The 20,269-nt window shown below is 44.3% G+C and overlaps 1 protein-coding gene and 1 long non-coding RNA gene across 4 annotated transcripts in view; one reads left to right on the top strand and one right to left on the bottom strand.

The window, feature by feature from the left end:
* The window catches only part of LOC143836398 (uncharacterized), a 37,641-nt gene extending 33,032 nt beyond the window's left edge, over window positions 1-4,609 (bottom strand). Inside the window, exon 1 of the long non-coding RNA XR_013230602.1 lies at window positions 4,350-4,609. This is a non-coding gene — a long non-coding RNA (uncharacterized LOC143836398). The remainder of the gene's footprint in view (window positions 1-4,349) is intronic.
* ZNF217 (zinc finger protein 217) overlaps window positions 4,521-20,269 on the top strand; it is a 37,169-nt gene continuing 21,420 nt past the window's right edge. The window contains exon 1 of one of the 3 annotated variants that reach the window (XM_077335644.1): window positions 4,521-4,739. The gene's annotated coding sequence lies outside the window, so the exon portion shown is untranslated. Of the gene's footprint in view, window positions 4,740-5,012; window positions 5,035-6,115; window positions 6,228-20,269 lie in introns of those variants that run through there. The other 2 variants (XM_077335645.1, XM_077335646.1) reach the window with 2 other exon arrangements.

The following is a 20,269-nucleotide window of genomic DNA, read 5'->3' as shown; positions in this document are numbered from 1 at the left end:
CATTATTATTATTATTATTGTTGTTGTTGTTGTATTTATACCCCGCCTCCCCCCGAAGGCTCAAGGCGGCTTGCCTAACCCCGTCCCCTAAAACCATAAAATAACAATAAGATCTGATAAATTTACAATAGTGGCAACAACGATGGCTTAATCTACTCATTTGGTCTCCGCATCCTCAACTACAGGAAGGGGGGTGACACTCATGTAGCGCCTTTTGCATGCTCTGAGCACTTCATATAAATTATTTCAGGAATTGCTGCAAAATAAATCAGATGTGGGAAGGGTATGCTGAAAGGTAAGTGCCTTCATTCAAACTGAGGACTTTCTACCTAGATGTCCACGCAGTTAGCTACCGCACTAACCAGATTTCACCCTTTTAAGGGTTGTTTGCCCAACTACAGGATTTCGTATTTTCAATCTTGATTCTTCCCTGAAGGCCCAAGGTGCAACCTGAAACCAGCTCCACCCAGCACTTTTATCTATTCAAATCTACATGGCATTCAGCACAAAATGTAGAGGAGAGGCCTTCAGATTAGGGCTCCTAACTTCTCTCCCCCTCTCTCCACCCAGAAAACTTGCACATTGGTTTATTTCGGATGGTCCTAATAAAAGGTATTTCATCACTTGTGTTTGGGGGCTTCACTTCGGAGCAATGTGTCTACCCTCTCCCATGCCAGTGATCTTTGTAAAACAGCCACATTACTTTGCCTGCTGTCCTTCTGCAGCCTAATTCACTTGGACATACTCCTTTGTTGTTTGTATGTTCCTTGACAGGACAAAACTTACAAAAGCGTTTCCTTTCACAGTCTTTCAGCCTGGCACCCTGATCTTAATCAAGTTCATTGGAAATAAATTCCCCCACAGTTTAAGTGCCGGATAGTAACACAACCACATATTTAAAGGGAGGTTTCCCCCACTGAAATGTCAAGCAGGAAGTGAGAATGCACTCCGAAGTAGCATGGCAAAAGAAAGTGTTGATATCCCTTCACAGATAGAGACTCACAGTCCCTCTCTGGGCATTGCTGTACTAGCAAGGCTCCAGTACAGAAGGTGAACCGGACTGGGAAGGACCCGGGGGAGGGGCTGTTGGAGAAAAGAGTGGGAGGAGGGACTGAACACACACCCCACCCCTTCTTCCCCATAAAGCACAACTTGTGCCTTGCTTCGTAAGTGAAATGGAGTAGACCCATATCTAAAAATCTCTGCCACAGTTCTCATGCTTAATTCCCAACACATGGAGAAGTCTTCATCTTTTCCAAATATATGGTTGCATTATTTATAGGCATCCTGTATGTTTGCTACAAAGAGTGGGAGGCTATCAGTACAATAGTTCGAGCACTACAATGCTTCAAAAACGCTCGCTGGCTATTTGTTTGGCTCACTTTAAACTCTGTAAATCCTAGATCACGGAACAAAACAAAACCGTTCCCGTTCTTTCAGATTTGCACAGGGGCGTAGCGGTTCGTGCATCTATTTTCCTCAATTGTGACAAAGTCGTCTAAAAGTAATTAAGCATTTGCTTTTTGGCCGTTGGAGGAAGAGACTTTGCTGATTAAGGAAGAGACGTGCCCTTGCAGAGCTCTCTCGAAATGCACTTGGCAACACAAAGAAACAACTCAAGTGTTGTTAATAGCCCCTATTCCAAAGCAACATTAAGAGCTATTATTTTGATTCCCCAAAATGCTGAGCTCCCTTCCCCATGAGTTGGAGGTACAGTGGCCCAGCCACTGTGCAACTTGGGGGCTAACGGCAGGCATTATACATCATGACTCTTTAACCACCTGCTGTATTTCAATACCTAACTTAAGAGTTGGAAATAAATTCCAAAATGCCATTGTTATAATCACAGTGGCTCTCCCTAATACCTGCTTTTCTTTTTCTTTTACATTTGTTTTGGGCAAGTGCAATTGATAGTAGAAAAGAAGGAAGAAGATGCAGGGATTAACTTTCTCCCTCCTACTGTTTCCCCCATTCAAGTCCCACACTCCATTAAAAACAATTTAAAAATAACACAGTACATAAGAAAAATAACGCAGTACATAAGAAGAATCAGAGACAGAAGGTCCACTTAGTAAAGTATTCAATGTCCCTCAGCATTTGTTTTAGTACATTTTTGGGACCTTGTTTCCAAGGAGCTCAGAGCTATGCACATAATTCTCTCCCCCTCACTTTTATCCTCACAACAACCCTGCAAGGCAGGTTAGTCTGAGAAAGTCAGGTGAGCCAGTGGGGATTTTGAACCTGAGTTCCCTGCTTCAGCTTCCTAAGAAATACACCACACTTGCCCACCAATGTCCGTCCAATCAGAAGGACAAGAGTATTTCTGCCCTTGTATTGCCTCTAGGATCTAATATGCCGTGATATACTGCCACTGACTGCAGATGTTCAGTTTGGCTATCAAGGCTAATAATTGTTTACTATAATATTTCCTGTGGATTTGTCATTTAAAAACAACAACACTGATATATTCAAGGGCCAAGAGTGTGAAACAGGATGACTTAAAGTGAATGGTCACAACTGAGATTTTAGGCCAGCCGCAACTAGCCAGCTTCATGCTTTCATCTGCAACTTGAAGCAGATAATGATGGCCTTCCTTGCAGGATTGTTGTTAGGATAACAGTTGTAAGGCAGACAATGTGCTTTAAGCATTTTGGATGCTCAACATGCTAAATGCCATGCTTAAGGAGCCAGTGTAATGGTTAGCGTCTCATGTACTCTGGGGAGACATGGATTCAAATACCATAGTCTGAAATTGACTACAAGCTGCTCAGCCCCTCAGCCCCATCTACCTTGCAAATGTAGCTGGGGGGGATATAACATGATGTTACTTATCCCAATGTCATCTACACTTGGGATGTGTGTGTATGTGGGGGGGGGGGGATATGGAAAGAGGTGTCTATTTGAGCTCTTTGGGGAAGGGTGGGATAGACACTAAATCAAAGAAAAATATCCCCACTCAAATAGATATCAAACCACCATCTGGTTTTTCCACATCACCCTTCATGACAATTTTCATGCCTAAAACTCACCCCCTGGGCTCTCCTCTCAGATATATTACCAGTAAAGTGTGTGTGTGTGTGGGGGGCTATTATTAGATAATGCATTCAAATATTAAACAAAACAGTGCCCCAAATAACCGTCCCCTCTTGAGGCCTGCTGCCTGTCTCTCAGGAAAAGCCCAACCAAATGAAACACCCCCCCGCAACCTGAAAGTTAATAATAATAATAATAATAATAATAATAATAATAATAATTCCATCCCTCTCTTCCTTGGTGGGCTCAGTGGCGCGTAATAGTGGGCTTTAAAAGCATTATAAGATTTCTTATTTAACCCCCTCTTCTAAAAAAATATTCCTCTCATAGCAAACTCCAGCCCCCGTTTCACCACCCCCAGCCCTCCTCCCCTAATAATGTCCCTTTGCCCCAAAGACACACAGAGACAGATCTTGCCCCAGCCCTGCCGGCCTCGGCTCCTGCTTCCCGTTTCTTGGCTGCCATGAGGCGGAGGAGGCGCCCCGCTGAGCCGGCAAGGAGGGACCGAGGGGGGCACAGCAGGGCAGGCCCGGCGGGAACAGCCACGGGGAAGCCGGTTTCCACGGTGGGCCCCAAGTGAGGCCTGCCTGGCCTAGCGGCTAGAGTGGAGTTTAGGCCCAGTGGGGATGAGCCGGCAGGGCAGGGCAATGTGGCCGGAGGGGAGCCTAATGCCAGGGCCAAGACAGCAGCAACCCCATTAGAGCTTCAGGTGATGCCTCCTCATCTTTAAAAATTTTTAATTTATTATTATTATTATTATTATTATTATTATTGCACTTTTATCATCTCTGTACTATTATTATTTATTATTATTTTTATTACCGGCTCCTAAAACAAGAGGAGGAGACGGGGGGGGGGGAGTGTGAGTGGGGGGGGTCCATTTTGGGCCGGGACGGGATTTATTATCAACCCCCCCCCCCCATGCTGCCTGGGGGAAAGGGGGCGTGCGTTTGCCGCGGGGGGGGGGGACCCAGCAAGTGGGCAGCAGTGCCCTGGCTGCAAAGGTGGGCCAAGCAGGGCAGGGGAAAGTCCTCCGGGCACCCTGGCAGGGTTGACCAGCAGGGAGGGAGGGAAGGAGGGTGTTGCTCCCCCCCCCCCCAGGCCAGCCCCGGGAGCGCCTGCCGTGAACTTCCTTTTCCCGGGAACTCCTTGCGAAATGGATGGACAGGTGTGTCTCCAGAAAGGTGCACGGGGGTTGGCCTCTTCCCCCCACGCCCCCAGCCAAGATTGCCCTGCGGGTGGGCTCAGCTCTGCCCCCACCCCCCACCCCCCACCCCCCACCACCACCACCACCACCCAGCCAACCAAGGGCACACCGGTGTCTTCTTTCTCTTGGGTGTCTTATTAGGAAAAAATGCTCTCCCCTCCTTTTTTCTTCTTCTCTTTCCCTCCTAAATCCTTTCCCCTCCCCCCCCAGCAACCCCCCGCAATGGTGCGGGGAGAGGGGGGGGGAGCAGCGCAAAGGATCAGGTGTGTGTGGCAGGCGCTCACGCAACCCAGCCTCCCAAAAAGCAAAAAAAAAAAAGCTCTCGCAATCGCCCTCCTCCTCCTCCTCCTTTTCCTTCCTCCTCCCCCTCCCGCAAGAATCCCTCCTCCCTCTTTTATTCTCTTCTTTCTCATTCAAACGCCTGCAACTCCTGTTGTGTCAGTTTTTTATCTTCCTCCAACCCACCGCCGGGCGATGGCAGAGGAGGATCCCTCAGCAGGTAATGCAAATCTCTTCCCCCCCCCCAAAAAAAAATTATTATTATTTCTCTTGACCAGCGTTATGATAGATTTCTTGCCTTTTCTTGCTACCCTAATAAAGGAGGGCAGGAAGATTGATGGGGAAGAGCTGAACCTTTCGTTTCTCGGTTTCCTCTAAACTTCTTGCTGTGTGTGATTTTTTTTTCTTCCCCCCCCCTTTTTTTTGGGTGCTCCTCTCGCTTGGCTGGCAGGCGACACCCCCCTCTCCCGACCCATCCGAGTTAGAGGGGTGGAAACTTCCATTATAATTTTGGGGTATGTTTTCCATACTTTAACATGACGATTTGGGGGAGGAGGAGAGAAGGGGAGGGGGGGGATGGAGAGAAAGACAAGGATTTCTTTGTGAGTCGGATGTTCCTAGAAGAAAGGTTTGTAATGTGTTTGCCCCCTCCCCCCCGGGGGGGGGAGAAGAGAGTCGAATTTGCTAATGAAAAGTTTATTGATCCGTTTTTGTCAGTTTCATTTTGAATGCGGGGTTTAATCTGCCCCTGAGCATTTGTTGTTATGTCTTTCTGGGGTGTGTGTGAATTTTTAATAAAGCTAATAGAGGAATTAAAAATATATATAATAATAAGGTGCCCCTACTTGGCTCTAAGGACAACAATAGCTCTTTGCTAGAAGAGGGATAATAACATTCATGAGAACATTTTGGCGATGTGATTTCACTTCCGTATGCTGATACCTTACCTATATATGGGGAGACATTAATTCTTGGCTAATCAGCTCCTCTTGGGGTGTGTGTTGCGTTTTGTTTATTTGAACTGCAGAAATGCTGCCTCCCAAATCCGAGGGCTGCTCTTATTCAACCCCTCTGAACCGTGTTCTGTATGAAACCTCCTATTAGAATCTGAAAAGGAAGTGGAGTGTAGTTTAGAAGTACTGGCCAGCAAAAAAAAATGTCTTAAGCTTGGCTTCTTGGGATAGCCAGGAAAGATTTCGAAACAGCTCTGGGTTTTGTTGTTCAGAAGGGCTACTTTAAAACACATATAGAAACCATCCGCTTTTTCTTTTTTTTTTTTTAAGTGTCCTTTCCAAATTGACCTTGAAAGCTTTAAAAATATTCACCAGTTCTGCTGGGGGCAGGAAGGGGGTGGGGGGGGGGGGGTGAGAAGCAGAAGAAAGAATCTATTGCAGAGTGAAAAGCAGAAATAGGAACTTAATATGTAGATGAAGTGAAATCTTTACAGAAGAATGTGAAAAGGGAAGTTTCTGTATGCGAAGGAACAGGGGGAAATAATACACTTTCAAAATGGGTGGGGGGGGGGAGGAAGAATGCGAGAATGGTATCATTCTTCACCACCTATTAGGCCTTGCAAAAGCCTCCCTGATATAATCAGGAAGGCAGAGAAATAAAACTCCTAACTACAAATTGTATAGCTGGCATTGACTTCTCTGACCACTTGCTTACATGCTGTTGGCTGGTGGGGGTTGGTTTTGCGTCTGCAAAGGTATCCGAGCTTGGTGCTTTATAACAATGGCTTGCAAATGTTTTTCTTGCCATGTTTTATTACACTTCGGGGGTGGGGGGGCTTCTGTAGATTTGGGATCTGAAATTTTGTTTGTTTGTTCTTGTTGCTGCCTTTTTATGGTGAGATGTTTTCTTAGACTGCAAAAAAAAAGGTCCTGGCTGAAATAAGTAGGTTAAACTGCTGTCTTTTGGAGATGGGGGAGGGAGAATCAGTGGAGTTTGAGCCTCTCTCTCTCTTTCCTCCCCCCCCCCTGCCAGTTTTATGTGAATTGATGAGTCAGTATTTAAGCTCTGCAGCAGGAATGCTAGCTTGTAATGGGTCCTCAGATAACTTGTTCTTAAGACTGTTGCTCTGAAGCAATGTTTTAAAATATGTATATTTTGTGTTGCAAGTGTCTGGGAAAAGGATCCCCTTGTTTTCTTTTTTTTGTTTTGTTTTGTTTTACAGTGGCGTGGATCTTGAGGCTCTATTTCAAGTTATGAGTATGCATAACAAACAGCTGTGGATATTACAATAGACTTTTGATTGGTCTGACCTATCTGAATAAACTCAAGTCTGTTGGTCCTATGGTTGTTTTCCCCCCCCCCCCTCCTGTTTTCATTGTGTGTTGGTGCGCATATCACACACATGGCGTTTATGAAAAGGGAGAACAGAAATAGCTTTCTGGAATACTTAATGTGCGCATATAGCTATTTAAGAACAGTAGATGTGATTTTTTTTTTGTATAAGGTTGATTCAGTTATGTCTTCATCGCTTTGGAGCTGGTTGAATGACTTGACATGAGATTAGGTGCAACAAAAGAAAAGGCAGGGAAACAACAGCTGCCTGAGATCTGAGATCTGAGGCACTATTGCTCCTAGCAGGAAAGCATTTTATCTTTTAGTGCTGTGTTGTCAGGTTTAAATGTTAAATATTTATATTTCTGTGAAAGGTTGTTAGACTACATTTGGGTAAGAGGCAAAAAAAAAGAAGAGGGGGGCGTTTAGTCTATTAAAATGCAATTGGGTGCAGTTCCATCTTTAAAGGGCTGCATGTTAAAATATCAAATCTTAAACTTTTTAACTCTTCTTGTTTGTTTTCGGTTTTTGGGGTGTTCTTCTTTTTTGTTTTTGGCTGAAAAGAGTCACCACTGGTTTGTACTTGCTCAGTTGCTGTGTGGTAAGAACTTTTTAAGGCGTGGTTTTAATGGCAGCTGAGGATTCTTGCTGAGAAAGAAGTCTTATTTTAGGGACACGTCTTGCTGAAGTTTCTGGGTGAAGCAAAATTACAATATCAAATGTTCCTCTTCAACAAAGAGCTGAGTTGAGAGAGAGAGAGAACACTGAAGAAGATCTTTTTCCAAAAAAGCCACAACTGAATAATTTTCTCAAAACCTGTTTAGCATGCCTTTTTAAAAAGTTTCTCCCCCCCCTCCCCTTTACAGGTTTAGTAAGAATAACATTCTCATGACCTATACATATTGGGGCTGTTTGTCTCCCTGTCTTTCAACTACAGTTCATTTCTTAGAATGGTGAAACGTTTTGAGTGAATGGGGAGCCATTTCCTGGATTTGTTTTAATTAAGCACTGTTATTTATAAACTTGTAGTTCCCACAAAGTGTAATTACAAAGCAGGGCTGATATTTATGAAGGCCTTAATAGAATGGCTACTGACTTTCGAGAGGGAATTGCATTAGATTCCAGATGGAGAGGTATGGCTGGCTTGGGACAGCTTCTTTGTTTTGGTGGGGAATGGAAAGGCATGGGGGTGGGAGGATGTGGCTGGAAAGAGGAAGGCATTCCACATAACCATTTAATGTTTTGTTTCGGCTTCTTAAACTCTCCATCTTCTAAACATTGACCTCACTCAAAACCCTTAGAATCCACCTTTATGTCTTCCTTGTCCCAAGATCTATTTGTTTGGTGTGTGCTTAAGATCAAAAACACGTCTCCTGGCCCTAATCATATTACTTGGAAACAAGTCCCACTAATATTACCGTGGCATCCTTCCAAATAATGTCTTCAGGATCAAGGTGGGAATTATTGATGGCTGTGCTGAAAGGGAAAAACAAAATATCTGGGGGGAAAAAGAATTGCAGATCTTGTTTGGCCTCCAGTATGGTGTTATCTGTGTAAAACTGGTTCTTGGTAATTAAGCAGTATTGTAGGTTAAGCATGTAATAGCTAATGTGGCCCACATTCTTTTTAATATCTATTTAAAACAAGTAATTCCTCCCCTTCCCCAACTCCTATTTCTGGTAAGTGTGCCACAAAACAACAACAGATTCCTTTAGCTGGAGCACATGGTCCCAAAGAGCTTCGTCCTGCCCCTCTACCCATAGTGAAAACAACGAAGGTTTTCCTGTCTTTAGGCAAATCTGGAAGAGAAGTTTGACCTTTGAGTTTACTTGCTTCCTTAGAAATTCTGGATGATTAAATAACTAAGGATACTGGATTTTTTTGCTTATTTATCTCATGTCATCCTTTCCAGTTCACCCTTTTGTTTAAATGTAGAAAATCAGCAAAAATTTCTGCCTCAGCAGGGCTGCCATTCCTAGGCTTACAAGCCTTCCTTTATTCTCCGTCTCTTGATTAGAACATCAGGAGTTCAATGCAGTTGGGTGTGTTAGGTTTCTTTTTTCCCTTTTTTGCCCCTCTCTACTTCACATAATTACACCTGCTACGCTTTTGGCATAAAAGATACATTTACTTATAATGAGCACTTTTAGCATATTTAATGACACTCAAATCTTGGACGAAGCGCCAGCAAACAAAAATTAGTAGTGAAATAATATAAAGAAATATATAGAAGGATCTCCCCCCCCCCCAATTCTATTTGGTTTTTTGTTTGTTTTCCTGATCCAATCATCACTTAAAGCTTTTTAAAAATTACTTAAATGTCTCTATCTACTTTGAGAACCTTAAAATTGGGATGGGTAATCTGTTCTGATATATGACTAATAATCTTAAACTGGGGTTTATAGCACTTCACTAGAACTGATATTACTTCTCCTGTTTTTGCTCCTGTTTCCCAGCCTGTGGCTGCAGATGGTTGTTTTTGAAGTTTGTTTTGTAGCTAATCAGCCAGCTGAATTCTTGGTTTACACTTTGAACAACAACAAAAAGTTTGGTTCACAATGCAGTTAAAGAACATTTTGCTCTTAGCAAGGAATACTCTGATCTGTCCAAGGACTGGAAGAAATCCAAGAGCAAAATTTCTTGTTTTTCGACTGTTGTGTACTGTTCACATCAACCATATCAGCAGTTTTGGCCTAGCATCCTCAGATAAGTCAGCAAAAAGATGCCACTGGATAGCAGTTTAGGGTCATCTTTTGGATTAATTTCTTCCAGTACTGATTTCAGGTGTGTGTGTGTTTTGCATGTTTCTTTGGTGGTATTTCCCTTAAAATAGAATAACTTCCTGCAATTTAGGAAATGTAGCACTTATCACTTGCCATGAATCTTCTTCTTAGCTTCAGTGATCAGAAGGTCCCAGGAGTATCAACAGTAAATATTCAGAATAATAAGCACAGCTTAAAAATAATGTAGTTTTCAATCAGTATATGCTTAGGACGCAAAACTGTTCAAATGCATTGTCTTGATGGTCTAAACTTCTTTGCATTGTGACAAGTGATAGAAAATTTGATTAAAAAAAACTGAAACTAATAGAATTGGCTTGGGGAAATATGCTGTTCTAAAGGGAAGTGAATAGTCTTACTGTAATGTAGCCAGTGCATACAGACATGCATAAACTGGCTAAAGGCAGCCAATGACTTCTTTTGTGTTCGTTTTCCAGCCCTAGAAATAAGGGAGAAGATATAATCAAGTTCTCACCAATTTTTAAATTATGCACATAATTAAGAATGAAAATTGGTATGTTTCTGCTGCACCTTACCTTGAGTGTCATAAAGTCGATTCTAGAAAAGGAACTTGGAACAGAACCAAACTCCTTGCAATTTGAATATCTTTGGGAAGACATCAGCTCTTTACAACAAAGTGAAGTACTTTGTCTTCCAACAGATTCTTGGATTGAGATACTCTTGGTTGCTTCACCAGTTATAGATTTTTGCTTAAACTCTACACAACTATGCCTTGAAATCCAGCAGTTGGTGAACTACTTGTGATATAGGTGTTATGTGAGGAAGGGTTAGTATACAGTTGTTAGTAGGCACTGCAGCAGACTGACACAGCAAGTCTGTTTCCCCTGGACTATACCATATCATACTGTGTAGATAGGCAAATTCAGTGTTTCCCCATTTGTTGTACTGGCTAGTACAGGCTTTCTCAACCAGGGTTTTGTGAAACCCCGAGCTTTCCTGATGGTCCTGAAAGGGTTTCCCAAATGCGTGGGACTTAATTAATTTTGATATATTTTTTAAAATTTGTCAATCTTTATCAGGTGATATAACCATAGATGGTCATGTAAACCTGCCCTCCCTCCCAAAATGGCCAGTCATTGGCCCGGAGTGAATGGGAAGGGAAGGGGCCTTAGTTGGGTGTGTATGCAGCTATGTTTCCCAACCATGTTCTGCCACTCCTGGGGTTTCTCAAAGTCTGAAGGATTCAGGGGATTCTCAATGGTAAAAAGTTAAAGGAGGCAAGGCTAGGTTGTCAAATTAGGACTCAAGATCTGAATCCAGATCTCCCAACCATGCCATGAAGCTCTCTCAGTGACTTATATGAAGTATTTTTCAGAGGGTTAAATGCCCTTCCATCTGCATTCCAATATGGTGCAGTTCAGCTGATCATGGGGAATGTTTATTTTAAATTCTGCTATTCTAGACTTGGCAGGTTTTTAGATAAGTAGAATCTATAGAACAGGGGTAGTCAAACTGCGGCCCTCCAGATGTCCATGGACTACAATTCCCATGAGCCCCTGCCAGCAAACTACCCCTGATTAAGACACAGGTTCAGTTAGGTGATACAGAATTCTAAGAATGAACATCTTGGACTACAAGTTTGAGGCGTAACTCAAATAAACAGGCTCCTTGAAGGTGAAAAACAAGCACTGCTACAACTTCCCTCTGCCATGATACTTCCTCTTCCAAAGAGGGATTTTGATGTGGGAAAACATTGTACAGTCCAGGCAAAATTTGTGTCTCCATAATATATATACTGAGCCTCTTGTAGTGCAGAGTGGTAAGGCAGCAGACATGCAGTCTGAAAGCTCTTCCCATAAGGCTGGGAGTTCGATCCCAGCAGCCGGCTCAAGGTTGACTCAGCCTTCCATCCTTCCGAGGTCGGTAAAATGAGTACCCAGCTTGCTGGGGGGTAAATGGTAATGACTGGGGAAGGCACTGGCAAACCACCCTGTATTGAGTCTGCCATGAAAACGCTAGAGGGCGTCACCCCAAGGGTCAGACATGACCCTGCGCTTGCACAAGAGGATACCTTTACCTTTTAAATATATCTACATGGACAAAAGAGCCTAATGATAGATTCAGGCTCGTATCCATATCGGTCTGAAGTAGCAGAACAAAATTTGAGTCCAATGTCACCTTTAAGACCAACAAAGTGTGAGCTTTCTGGGTGTGAGCTTTCGTGTGGATGCACACTTCTGCAGACAATGAAATATGTTACCCAAACCAAGTGTCTTGGTTTTGCATAACTATGCTGAAAAACTTCAGGGGCACAGGATAGGTAACAATTAAGGCACCATCTAACTATGTATGGAGGTGGGCGGGTGTGTCCCAGCATAACCAAACTGTTGGCCTCATATAGTATCGTGAGCAATAATGTTCTTTACTGCAATGTACAATATTACCAACAGTGTAAGAAACCAGACACCTACTGTCTTAGATTTCTGAAAAGTCTTGAACTGTCTTTAGAACCATCTTCTAGAATAGATTAATACAAATACTATTTGGCTTCAAAGTGGTTCTCCTTCTGCCCACCCCCCATAGCCATGCAGCCCCAATACATGAGTTGTCTGTATAACTCTTTAGTGCAGGGGTAGTCAACCTGTGGTCCTCCAGATGTCCATGGACTACAATTCCCATGAGCCCCTGCCAGCAAACACTGGCAGGGGCTCATGGGAATTGTAGTCCATGGACATCTGGAGGACCACAGGTTGACTACCCCTTCTCTAGTGTACCTGCATGTGAAAGCTCATGCCTTGAATAAATCTTTGTTGGAGCAATTTTGTTGTGCTACTTCAGACCAACCCGGCTGTCCACGTGAATGTATATAAAATATGAGTCATGTTCATAGGCTAATCAAAAAACTGATTTGGCCACAGCTTTCCCAAGAAGGTAAAGTCTTAAGGCAGAAAAATTTCTAAGTGGGTGTTGTTAATGCAGGTTCCCAAAGGCAAGAAAAGTGCAAGCATGTTACTTGGAGTGTCTTAGTGCTTTGTGCATTGTAGGCAGCACTGCATACCCTTTTCTCTTTCCCCCACCCTGCCCTGCCTCTGTATATAAAGCATCACCATTGAGGACGTGCCTTAGGGCTTGCTTACATGCACCCTTGTTTTCTTCAGCCGACTGTATTTAAGGAAAAAGATTTTTCTCCTCTACTAAAGATGAAGTATTTCAAAGATAAGCTTTCATGGCAGGAAGTGTCTTCTTGTTAAATGTAGGGCTAAGAAGTTTTGCCCTGGTTCTCTTTGATGTTCACAAGATATTTGAGACCTAGTCCATAGATCTTGCAAAAGGAAAACTCAGAAGCAGCAATGGTTGCTTCAGCCTCTTGTGTCCCCTTTGGCACAGGCTGTGAACTAATTGGTCCACTCCTGACTTTGTGTGTGCTGGAACTTCCAGTGCTACTTGGCAGGCTTTTAGCACCCCACTCAGACCTGGCTGCAGGTAAACTAGACTAAAGATCTTCTACTGCGATTGTGGACTTTTTTCTTCTCAGTGTGGGGTGGGAGCACCAGAAAAGAATAATCCCCAGGTAAGGAAGCTTTATGATGTTTTTAGTTGTGGTTTTTCTTCAATGCCCTTTGGGTTTCTTGGTCACCATGAATATCACCCTGGTACTGGCTGGTAATGACTTCCTGCAGGTAATTCATTTGTGGATATATTACTTGATAAAACTGGAGGGATGGGCACTTCTTCCTGTGTCAGGATGGCCAAATAGCAAGACTTGACTAAAGAAAGAAAAAAAAGGCACAAAGCCAAGAGGTTAATTAAGATGGCTCAAGGGATTGTGCATTCCCAGTGAGATTTCAGACTGTAGCTTTCTTTGAACAACAGCCCCCATGGTGTATCTCAAACTACTAGAGTTGCTTCTTGCTTTACAGCCTGGAGGCTTCTTTTCCAGGGAGATGAATCTAAAACTAGCTAGAATATGGGGACTAGATTGTGCAGTTTCTTTGGATCCTGGCATTTATGTTCCAGAAACTGATCACTTGGCTAGCCAGTGAGGGGCCCACATCTAACCTGCCCTGGCCTCAACCAAAGACCTGGTGGAAGAGCTCCATCTTGTAGGCCCTGCAGAGTTACAAAAGCTCTGTCAGGGTCCTCAGCCCTCCGGGGAGCTCCTTCCACCAGGTTGGACCAAAAGGTCCCTGGACCTGTTTGAGGCCAGGCAAACCTCCTTCGGGCCAGGGACCTCCACTGGTATAGAATGCTAACTGGTTGTAAAGGGCCATCTCACACCAGTCTTGTTCCATCTATATTGGCTCCAGATTTTCTTCTGGGCCCAGTTCCAAGGACCGGTATTGAACTTCTAAAGCCTTGTATAGCATATCTGAATGCCGACTTTACTTCCCTATGAACTTACCCATCCATTATGGTCTTCTTGGGAGGCCCTGCTTCGTCAGCCCCTGGCATCTGAGGCTAGTCAGTTGGCAACCCGCGAACACGCCATGTCATCTGTGATCATAGAATCATAGAGTTGGAAGGGACCTCATGGGTCATCTAGCCCAACCCCCTGCACTATGCAGGACACTCACATCCCAATCGCTCATCTACTGTAACCTGCCACCCCTTTGCCTTCACAGAATCAGCCTCTCTGTCAGATGGCTATCTAGTCTCTGTTTAAAAATTTCCAAAGATGCCGAAGCTGTGGCATTCCTCTCCCAGGGAAATCTGTTTGATACCATCTATCACTGTATTATCGAGCCTCTTGTGGCGCAGAGTGGTAAGGCAGCCGTCTGAAAGCTTTGCCCATGAGGCTGGGAGTTCAATCCCAGCAGCCGGCTCAAGGTTGACTCAGCCTTCCATCCTTCCGAGGTCGGTAAAATGAGTACCCAGCTTGCTTGCTGGGGGGTAAACGGTAATGACTGGGGAAGGCACTGGCAAACCACCCCGTATTGAGTCTGCCATGAAAACGCTAGAGGGCATCACCCCAAGGGTCAGACATGACTCGGTGCTTGCACATGGGATACCTTTACCTTTACCTATCACTGTATTGTGTCAGCAGGTGAAGCCTTTGCCATTTTGCTATTCCCTCATTGGCCCTGTCTACCCATTTTATGAATCACTGATTGGTTTTTCACTTTTTACAGATATGTCTTTTTAAAATGTGTCTTAGCGTTTTGGCTACTCACGCTCTGGGGGACCCTGCACTGGGTGGAAAGGAAGCATAAAAATGTTTAAACTAAATAAGAAGATGACTCAAGTTACATTATGCATCTGATGAAGTGGGCTCTAGTTCCCGCAATCTGATTGATGATTATTTCACAGAGTGTGTTATTCTTTGTTGGCAGATACACTCACAGCGAAAAATAGTTTGCAAACAGAGAGATAAAGGTCATAAAACACCGGGGGATAGAGGGAATAGTTGTGAAATATTTATGTGATAGCTAAATGTGAATAATCCAATCTGTTGCCTTTTAATCAATAGTGGTCACTAAGTGTCCTTCGAAGGAAGCTGTGCAAATTTCATACCTGAACTGGGAAAGAAATTTGTGGTTCTGATTTAATCCTTGATCCAATTTGTCCATAAATTCTTACTCCATAATGTCACCTTAGAGCCTCCCTTTGAAGTCTTTAAGTTCAAAGAGAGGCTCTAAAACGAAATTGCTAAACTAGAATTTGTCAACAAACTTGATTCAAGATTTATTTGGAACAGTGTGTGGGCTTTCCCCCCCACGAGAGGCGTAACATTAACATGGCTGGAAAAATTATCCTAGCAACCACTGTTCCGTATGCCTCACTCTACTGTTCTCTCTTAAAACATTTGCGTATACACAAGATATCGCAGGCTACCCTTGCTGCCCGTTGGGATTTCATAGCCTTTTGGCTTCTATGTTTACACACTTTCCCTCTGTACCCATGTGCTTGCATGGTTGTGTCTCCCAGGTAATACTCCATGGCCCCCAAATGGGCACGTGGCCATGAAAATTTATGCCAAAATAAATCCGATAATCTTCATGTTTGCCACCACAGGCTAACATTATCTCCTCTCAGGAATTTGTGCGTAGATGATTATTGGGAATTGGATGGGAAAAGAAAAGTCAAAATGGATCAGAGTGGGGTCTAGGTTTATTTTTATGGACCACCCTACTCAAAAAAATGGAACCCAGCAGATATCCAGTGAAGTTTCTCAGAAAAAACAAAACATTCACAAGATGTAGGGTTGCCAGATCCAACCTGGAAAACTCATAGAGATTTGGAGATAGAGTCTAATAAGAATGACAGGGACCTCAGTAGGCTAATATGGCATTGACCTTTTCCGCACCAGGAATCCAGTCTGGCACAGCGCTTGTCCAGTTGCAGGACTAATTTCAGTTTCCGGACGACATTGGCTCCGGTCCGGGGCAGTCTCAGGCCTGGCGCGACGCAAGCCCTCATTTGCCCTGTGGTGAAGGAACACGGATTCATGTTCACTTGCCACGGGGCAAATGAAGGATCTTCCCGGAACAGTGCCAACTTTGTCCTGAAGCGGAAATTAGCCCCTCAATCAGACATATGCTGCGCCGGGCAGGATTCCTGGTATGGAAAAGATCATAGAGTCCACCCATCAAAGCTTGGAAGCTGGCAAGGTTTAATTTGGACAACAATAGCTTTTACAAGAATATGGAGGTTTCATTTTCAGAAAGAGTTTTGTTTTTTAATCCCTCTGCAGCTGACACTGTAGCTTTCATAGAACGTATACATGCATACACACATATACATGGGGGAGGTTCAGTGTCCAAACTGTGGGACTCCCATTCATTGATCTCTTCTGCAGCTGATCTCTTCTCTTCTGTAGAGCATCATTTCCTCTCAAATAAGAGAGGCTCATTTTTGCCTTTCATTAAGTGTGGTTTTGGTATTTCTATGTCAAACTTTAGTGTGTTTTTAGGTATCTTAAAACTATGTATCTTCCGTCAGGCACTTGGTTGACGCCAGGCTAGGAAGAGCGGGTCCCTTCCGGTATAGGCCCCCATAGGCTGGACATAACTAGAAAATCCCGCCCCCAAAGTGTGGGTACAGTGATGGCTGCTATTATATGGCAGGGATGGGTGGGAAGGGGGAGGGTCATAGGGTGTTTTTTGCTGCCAGTATGGTTTTATGGTTTTGTGTGTTTTTAAAATTCTGATGTAAACCACCACGAGCCAGCTGGGTCCAGGAGTGGCGGTCACTAAATATAAACATTAAATAAATAAATAAATGAGTAGATAAGCAAACAAACAAACAAATATACAGGAACTCCAAATATGCAGCATATGGGTAGGATACAATATATGATGTCCCATTTGCATTATCCGTTTTCTTTTTTTTAAAGGGATACATTCATTGCCAAATTGCATGCAGAAATTTCCTCTGTCTTCAGACAAAATGTTTGAAAAGAAAAACGCTGGTTTTAACATTTACGTTTTCAATTCGTTAAGTTTAACATGAAGTGGTTTTTAAAAGAATATTGTTTGAGCGCACTACTACACAAAATACGGAAATCATCCTATTGTATCAAGACTTAGAGCTTGTTTTTCTGGTCTTATTAATTTTCAATGAACTCTATGAAGTTATTGTACTGTAGCTATTTACCAATGCTCTTGTTATAATGACAGCATGAAAGGCTTTAATATATTCCAGGAAATCATATCGTCCAACCCGCTATGTTCCATGAGATGAGCTTTAGTCTTGGGGGGGTGGAGGGGTGATTGAGAGGAACCTTGATAAGCTGTGCTCAAGAGCTGTTAATTTGATATTATACACAACCATTACCAGCACCTCCAGAATGGTCCCTTAATTCTGGTGATGTAATTGGCACTTCTTGCTTGTCTCTCAAGACTGATGATGAGTTAGTACTCACGGAGATGGGCTAGTGAACGTCCATTCAAAATCAGCTCCAAAATGCTCTCGTTATTGGAATAGTTATTGGAATTTTGTGTTAGTATGGAAGGGTCTTTTCAAAATATACAGGTGAGTTAAGTGCTGACTCAATATGATTTTTTTTTAACCTGCAGCCGACTTTCTTGGCAAAGCAGCTCTATTTCTCAGCTTCTGGCTCTTATCCTTCCAGAATCGACTGCTCTGGGAGGCTTTTGTATGTCTATGATGCCTCCTCTCTAAACGACTAATGTATGACCTAAACCGTAGGCTCGTATAACATCACATTTCCTTCTTGTTGAATCAGTATAATTGATGATTGGGTCAATGTGTAAAACACTAGGGACTTTCTCAACAAGGTGATTTTTATCATGCAGTAGAGTCTAGGAGCACTGTAAGGAGTCTCTTAGGCCTGGAAGGTTTCAGGCTATGAGAGGCAAATAGAAGAGGGAAGCCTGGTCAAAACTTCACCATACTGTGGCATTACAGTCTGTCCTGTACAACAGTGGTCCCCAACCCCCGGTCCGGGGACTGGTACTGGTCTGTGGATTAGTCTGTACTGGGCCACGGCTCCTCCACGTCCTCCTCCTCGGCTGCTGCCTCAGGGGCTCACCTTTGGTGCTGTCCAGCAGCTGCCATGGCTGGGGCTCCCCCTCAGTATGGCACTACACAGCTGTTGCTGGCAGGACCCCCAGCAGGCAGCGGGAAGTCAGGGGCGCCGGCGGGAAAGTAAGTGGAGCAGGGGCTCAGGTGGCAGCAGCGATGTCCCTCGGCAAAAGACTACCCCTCGCCCCAGGCCTCAGTAAAATTGTCCGGTGTTGAACGGCCCCCGGTGATAAAAAGGTTGGGGACCACTGCTGCACAACTCGTTGAAACTTGCATGTTCTGCAATAAGTCACCAGTTACATTCTAGAATGAATGTCATCCCATTCAAACAACCCTGCAGCTCTCAATAGAGAGAATGCGGAACAAAACCATATCTGAGCTCCCTTTCTTTGCGGTATTTCTTTGTTAAATTATCTGAAAAGTCATACTGTTCACTCAGGCATACATTTTGCTGATGTCATTGTATCCAAGGTTGGGGAATCTTTTAACATATCTGTAACATACAACTAAGGAAGGGAAATGGCAACTGTATTTTAAAAATAAAATATTATTTATTAGATTGATATCCCACCCCTCACCAGTGTCTCGGGGTGGCTAACAACATAATTAAAATACACTATGAAATTATATGAAAATACAAAATAAAGTATCGTAAAATTATAAAATGTAGCCATCCAGTTAAAAGACGGGAGAACCAAATCTTAACTCCTAACAGCTGCGGGCGTAAGTTCACCCAGTTGGTCTATGGAGCAATTTGTAGTGCTGTAATGGCAGGCGGGGGAGTGTGTAGGGGGAGGCCCATTAGATTTATATTGTGCAATTCACTTAGCAGTTGCGTTGGCCTCACTCAGAGGCTTGGTGGAAGAGCTCCGTTTTGCAGGCCCTGCGGAACTGCCGGAACTCCGATAGGGCCCTGATCTCACTTGAGAGCTCATTCCATCAATCGGGAGCTCATTTCACCAAGGCCAGACACTCTTTTACGGGGCTGGGGATCACCAGCCTGTTGGTATCGGCTGGCCGTACAGCCCTCCAAGGGACATACTCAGACAGGTGGTCCCGTAAGACAGTGGTCCCCAACCCGCGGGCCGCGGCCCGGCGCCAGGATGCGAAGGCCTCGGCACTGGGCCGCGGCTCCTTCTTCCCTCCCCCCCCGAAGTGAGAAGCTCACCAGGCCGCAAGCAAATCGGCCGCCAAAGCGGCCGATTAGCTTGCAGCCCGGCAAGCTTCTCACTTCGGGAGGGGAAGGAAGAGAACCTTGCCGAGCCACAAGCTAATTGGCTGCTTTAGCGGCTTTAGCAGCCGATTTGCTCGCGGCCCGGAGGGGCCGGGAGGGGAAGCCGTGGCCGCCGGCATGGCGGCGTCGCAAATGCGCACGCGCGGACTGCCGCACATGCATGTTTGCGCCCCTGCCGGGCGCAAACGCGTGTGAGCGGCAGTCCGCGCACGCGCGGGCCCCCGGGCCGCCCTCTCGGCCCACTACTCCGCAGCGGTCCGCGGCAACCGGAAGCTTGCGGACCGCTGTCATAAGATACACTGGACTCAGACCGCATATGGCTTTAAAGGTTAATGCTAGCACCTTAAACCTGATACGGAATTCAACCAGAAGCCAGTGCAGCTGCCAAACAATTGGTGTCACATGGATTCTCCAAGATGTTTGAGTGAGGACCTAGGCAGCCGAATTTTGAACCAGTTGCAACTTTCAAAACAGATAAGGGAAGGCCCACGTAGAGCAAGTTACAGTAATTCAGCCTGGAGGTGACTGCCTCATGGATGGGCCTGTAGTTGAAATATCTCTGTTCGCATCTCCTCACTGCCACCCAGCTTCTCAAACAGCAATATTAGGTTAGGTCAAGAATTCCCAGAACTTTTCTACTATGCAACAAGAGAGCTGAACAAAATTTATCATGTCAGAAAAATGAAAGTCATAATACTCTTGTGTCTGTATTGTCTGGTTTAAGCAGCCCATTATTAATATAGGTTATAACAGTGGTTCTCAATCTTCCTAATGCCGCGACCCTTTAATACTGTTCCTCATGTGGTGGTGACCCCCAACAATAAAATTATGCCAGTGATCTTTCACAGAAATTAGACCGAAACTGACCAATGGCATGAAGATCCATGGTTCATGATTGTATATAAATTGTTTCTTCCCCCCCGGGGTTTCTCAGTTCACTCCTGCCTCTTGTCCCACCATGCCCATCTTGCTCTTTTCCGCTGCTCTAGACAGATGAATGCTCTA

The sequence above is a fragment of the Paroedura picta genome, chromosome 4, assembly GCF_049243985.1.
Source record: "Paroedura picta isolate Pp20150507F chromosome 4, Ppicta_v3.0, whole genome shotgun sequence".
Classification (NCBI taxonomy): Eukaryota; Metazoa; Chordata; class Lepidosauria; order Squamata; family Gekkonidae; genus Paroedura; species Paroedura picta.
The sequence above is the reverse complement of the archived record's forward strand: the minus strand, read 5'-3'. Positions and strand labels throughout refer to the sequence as shown.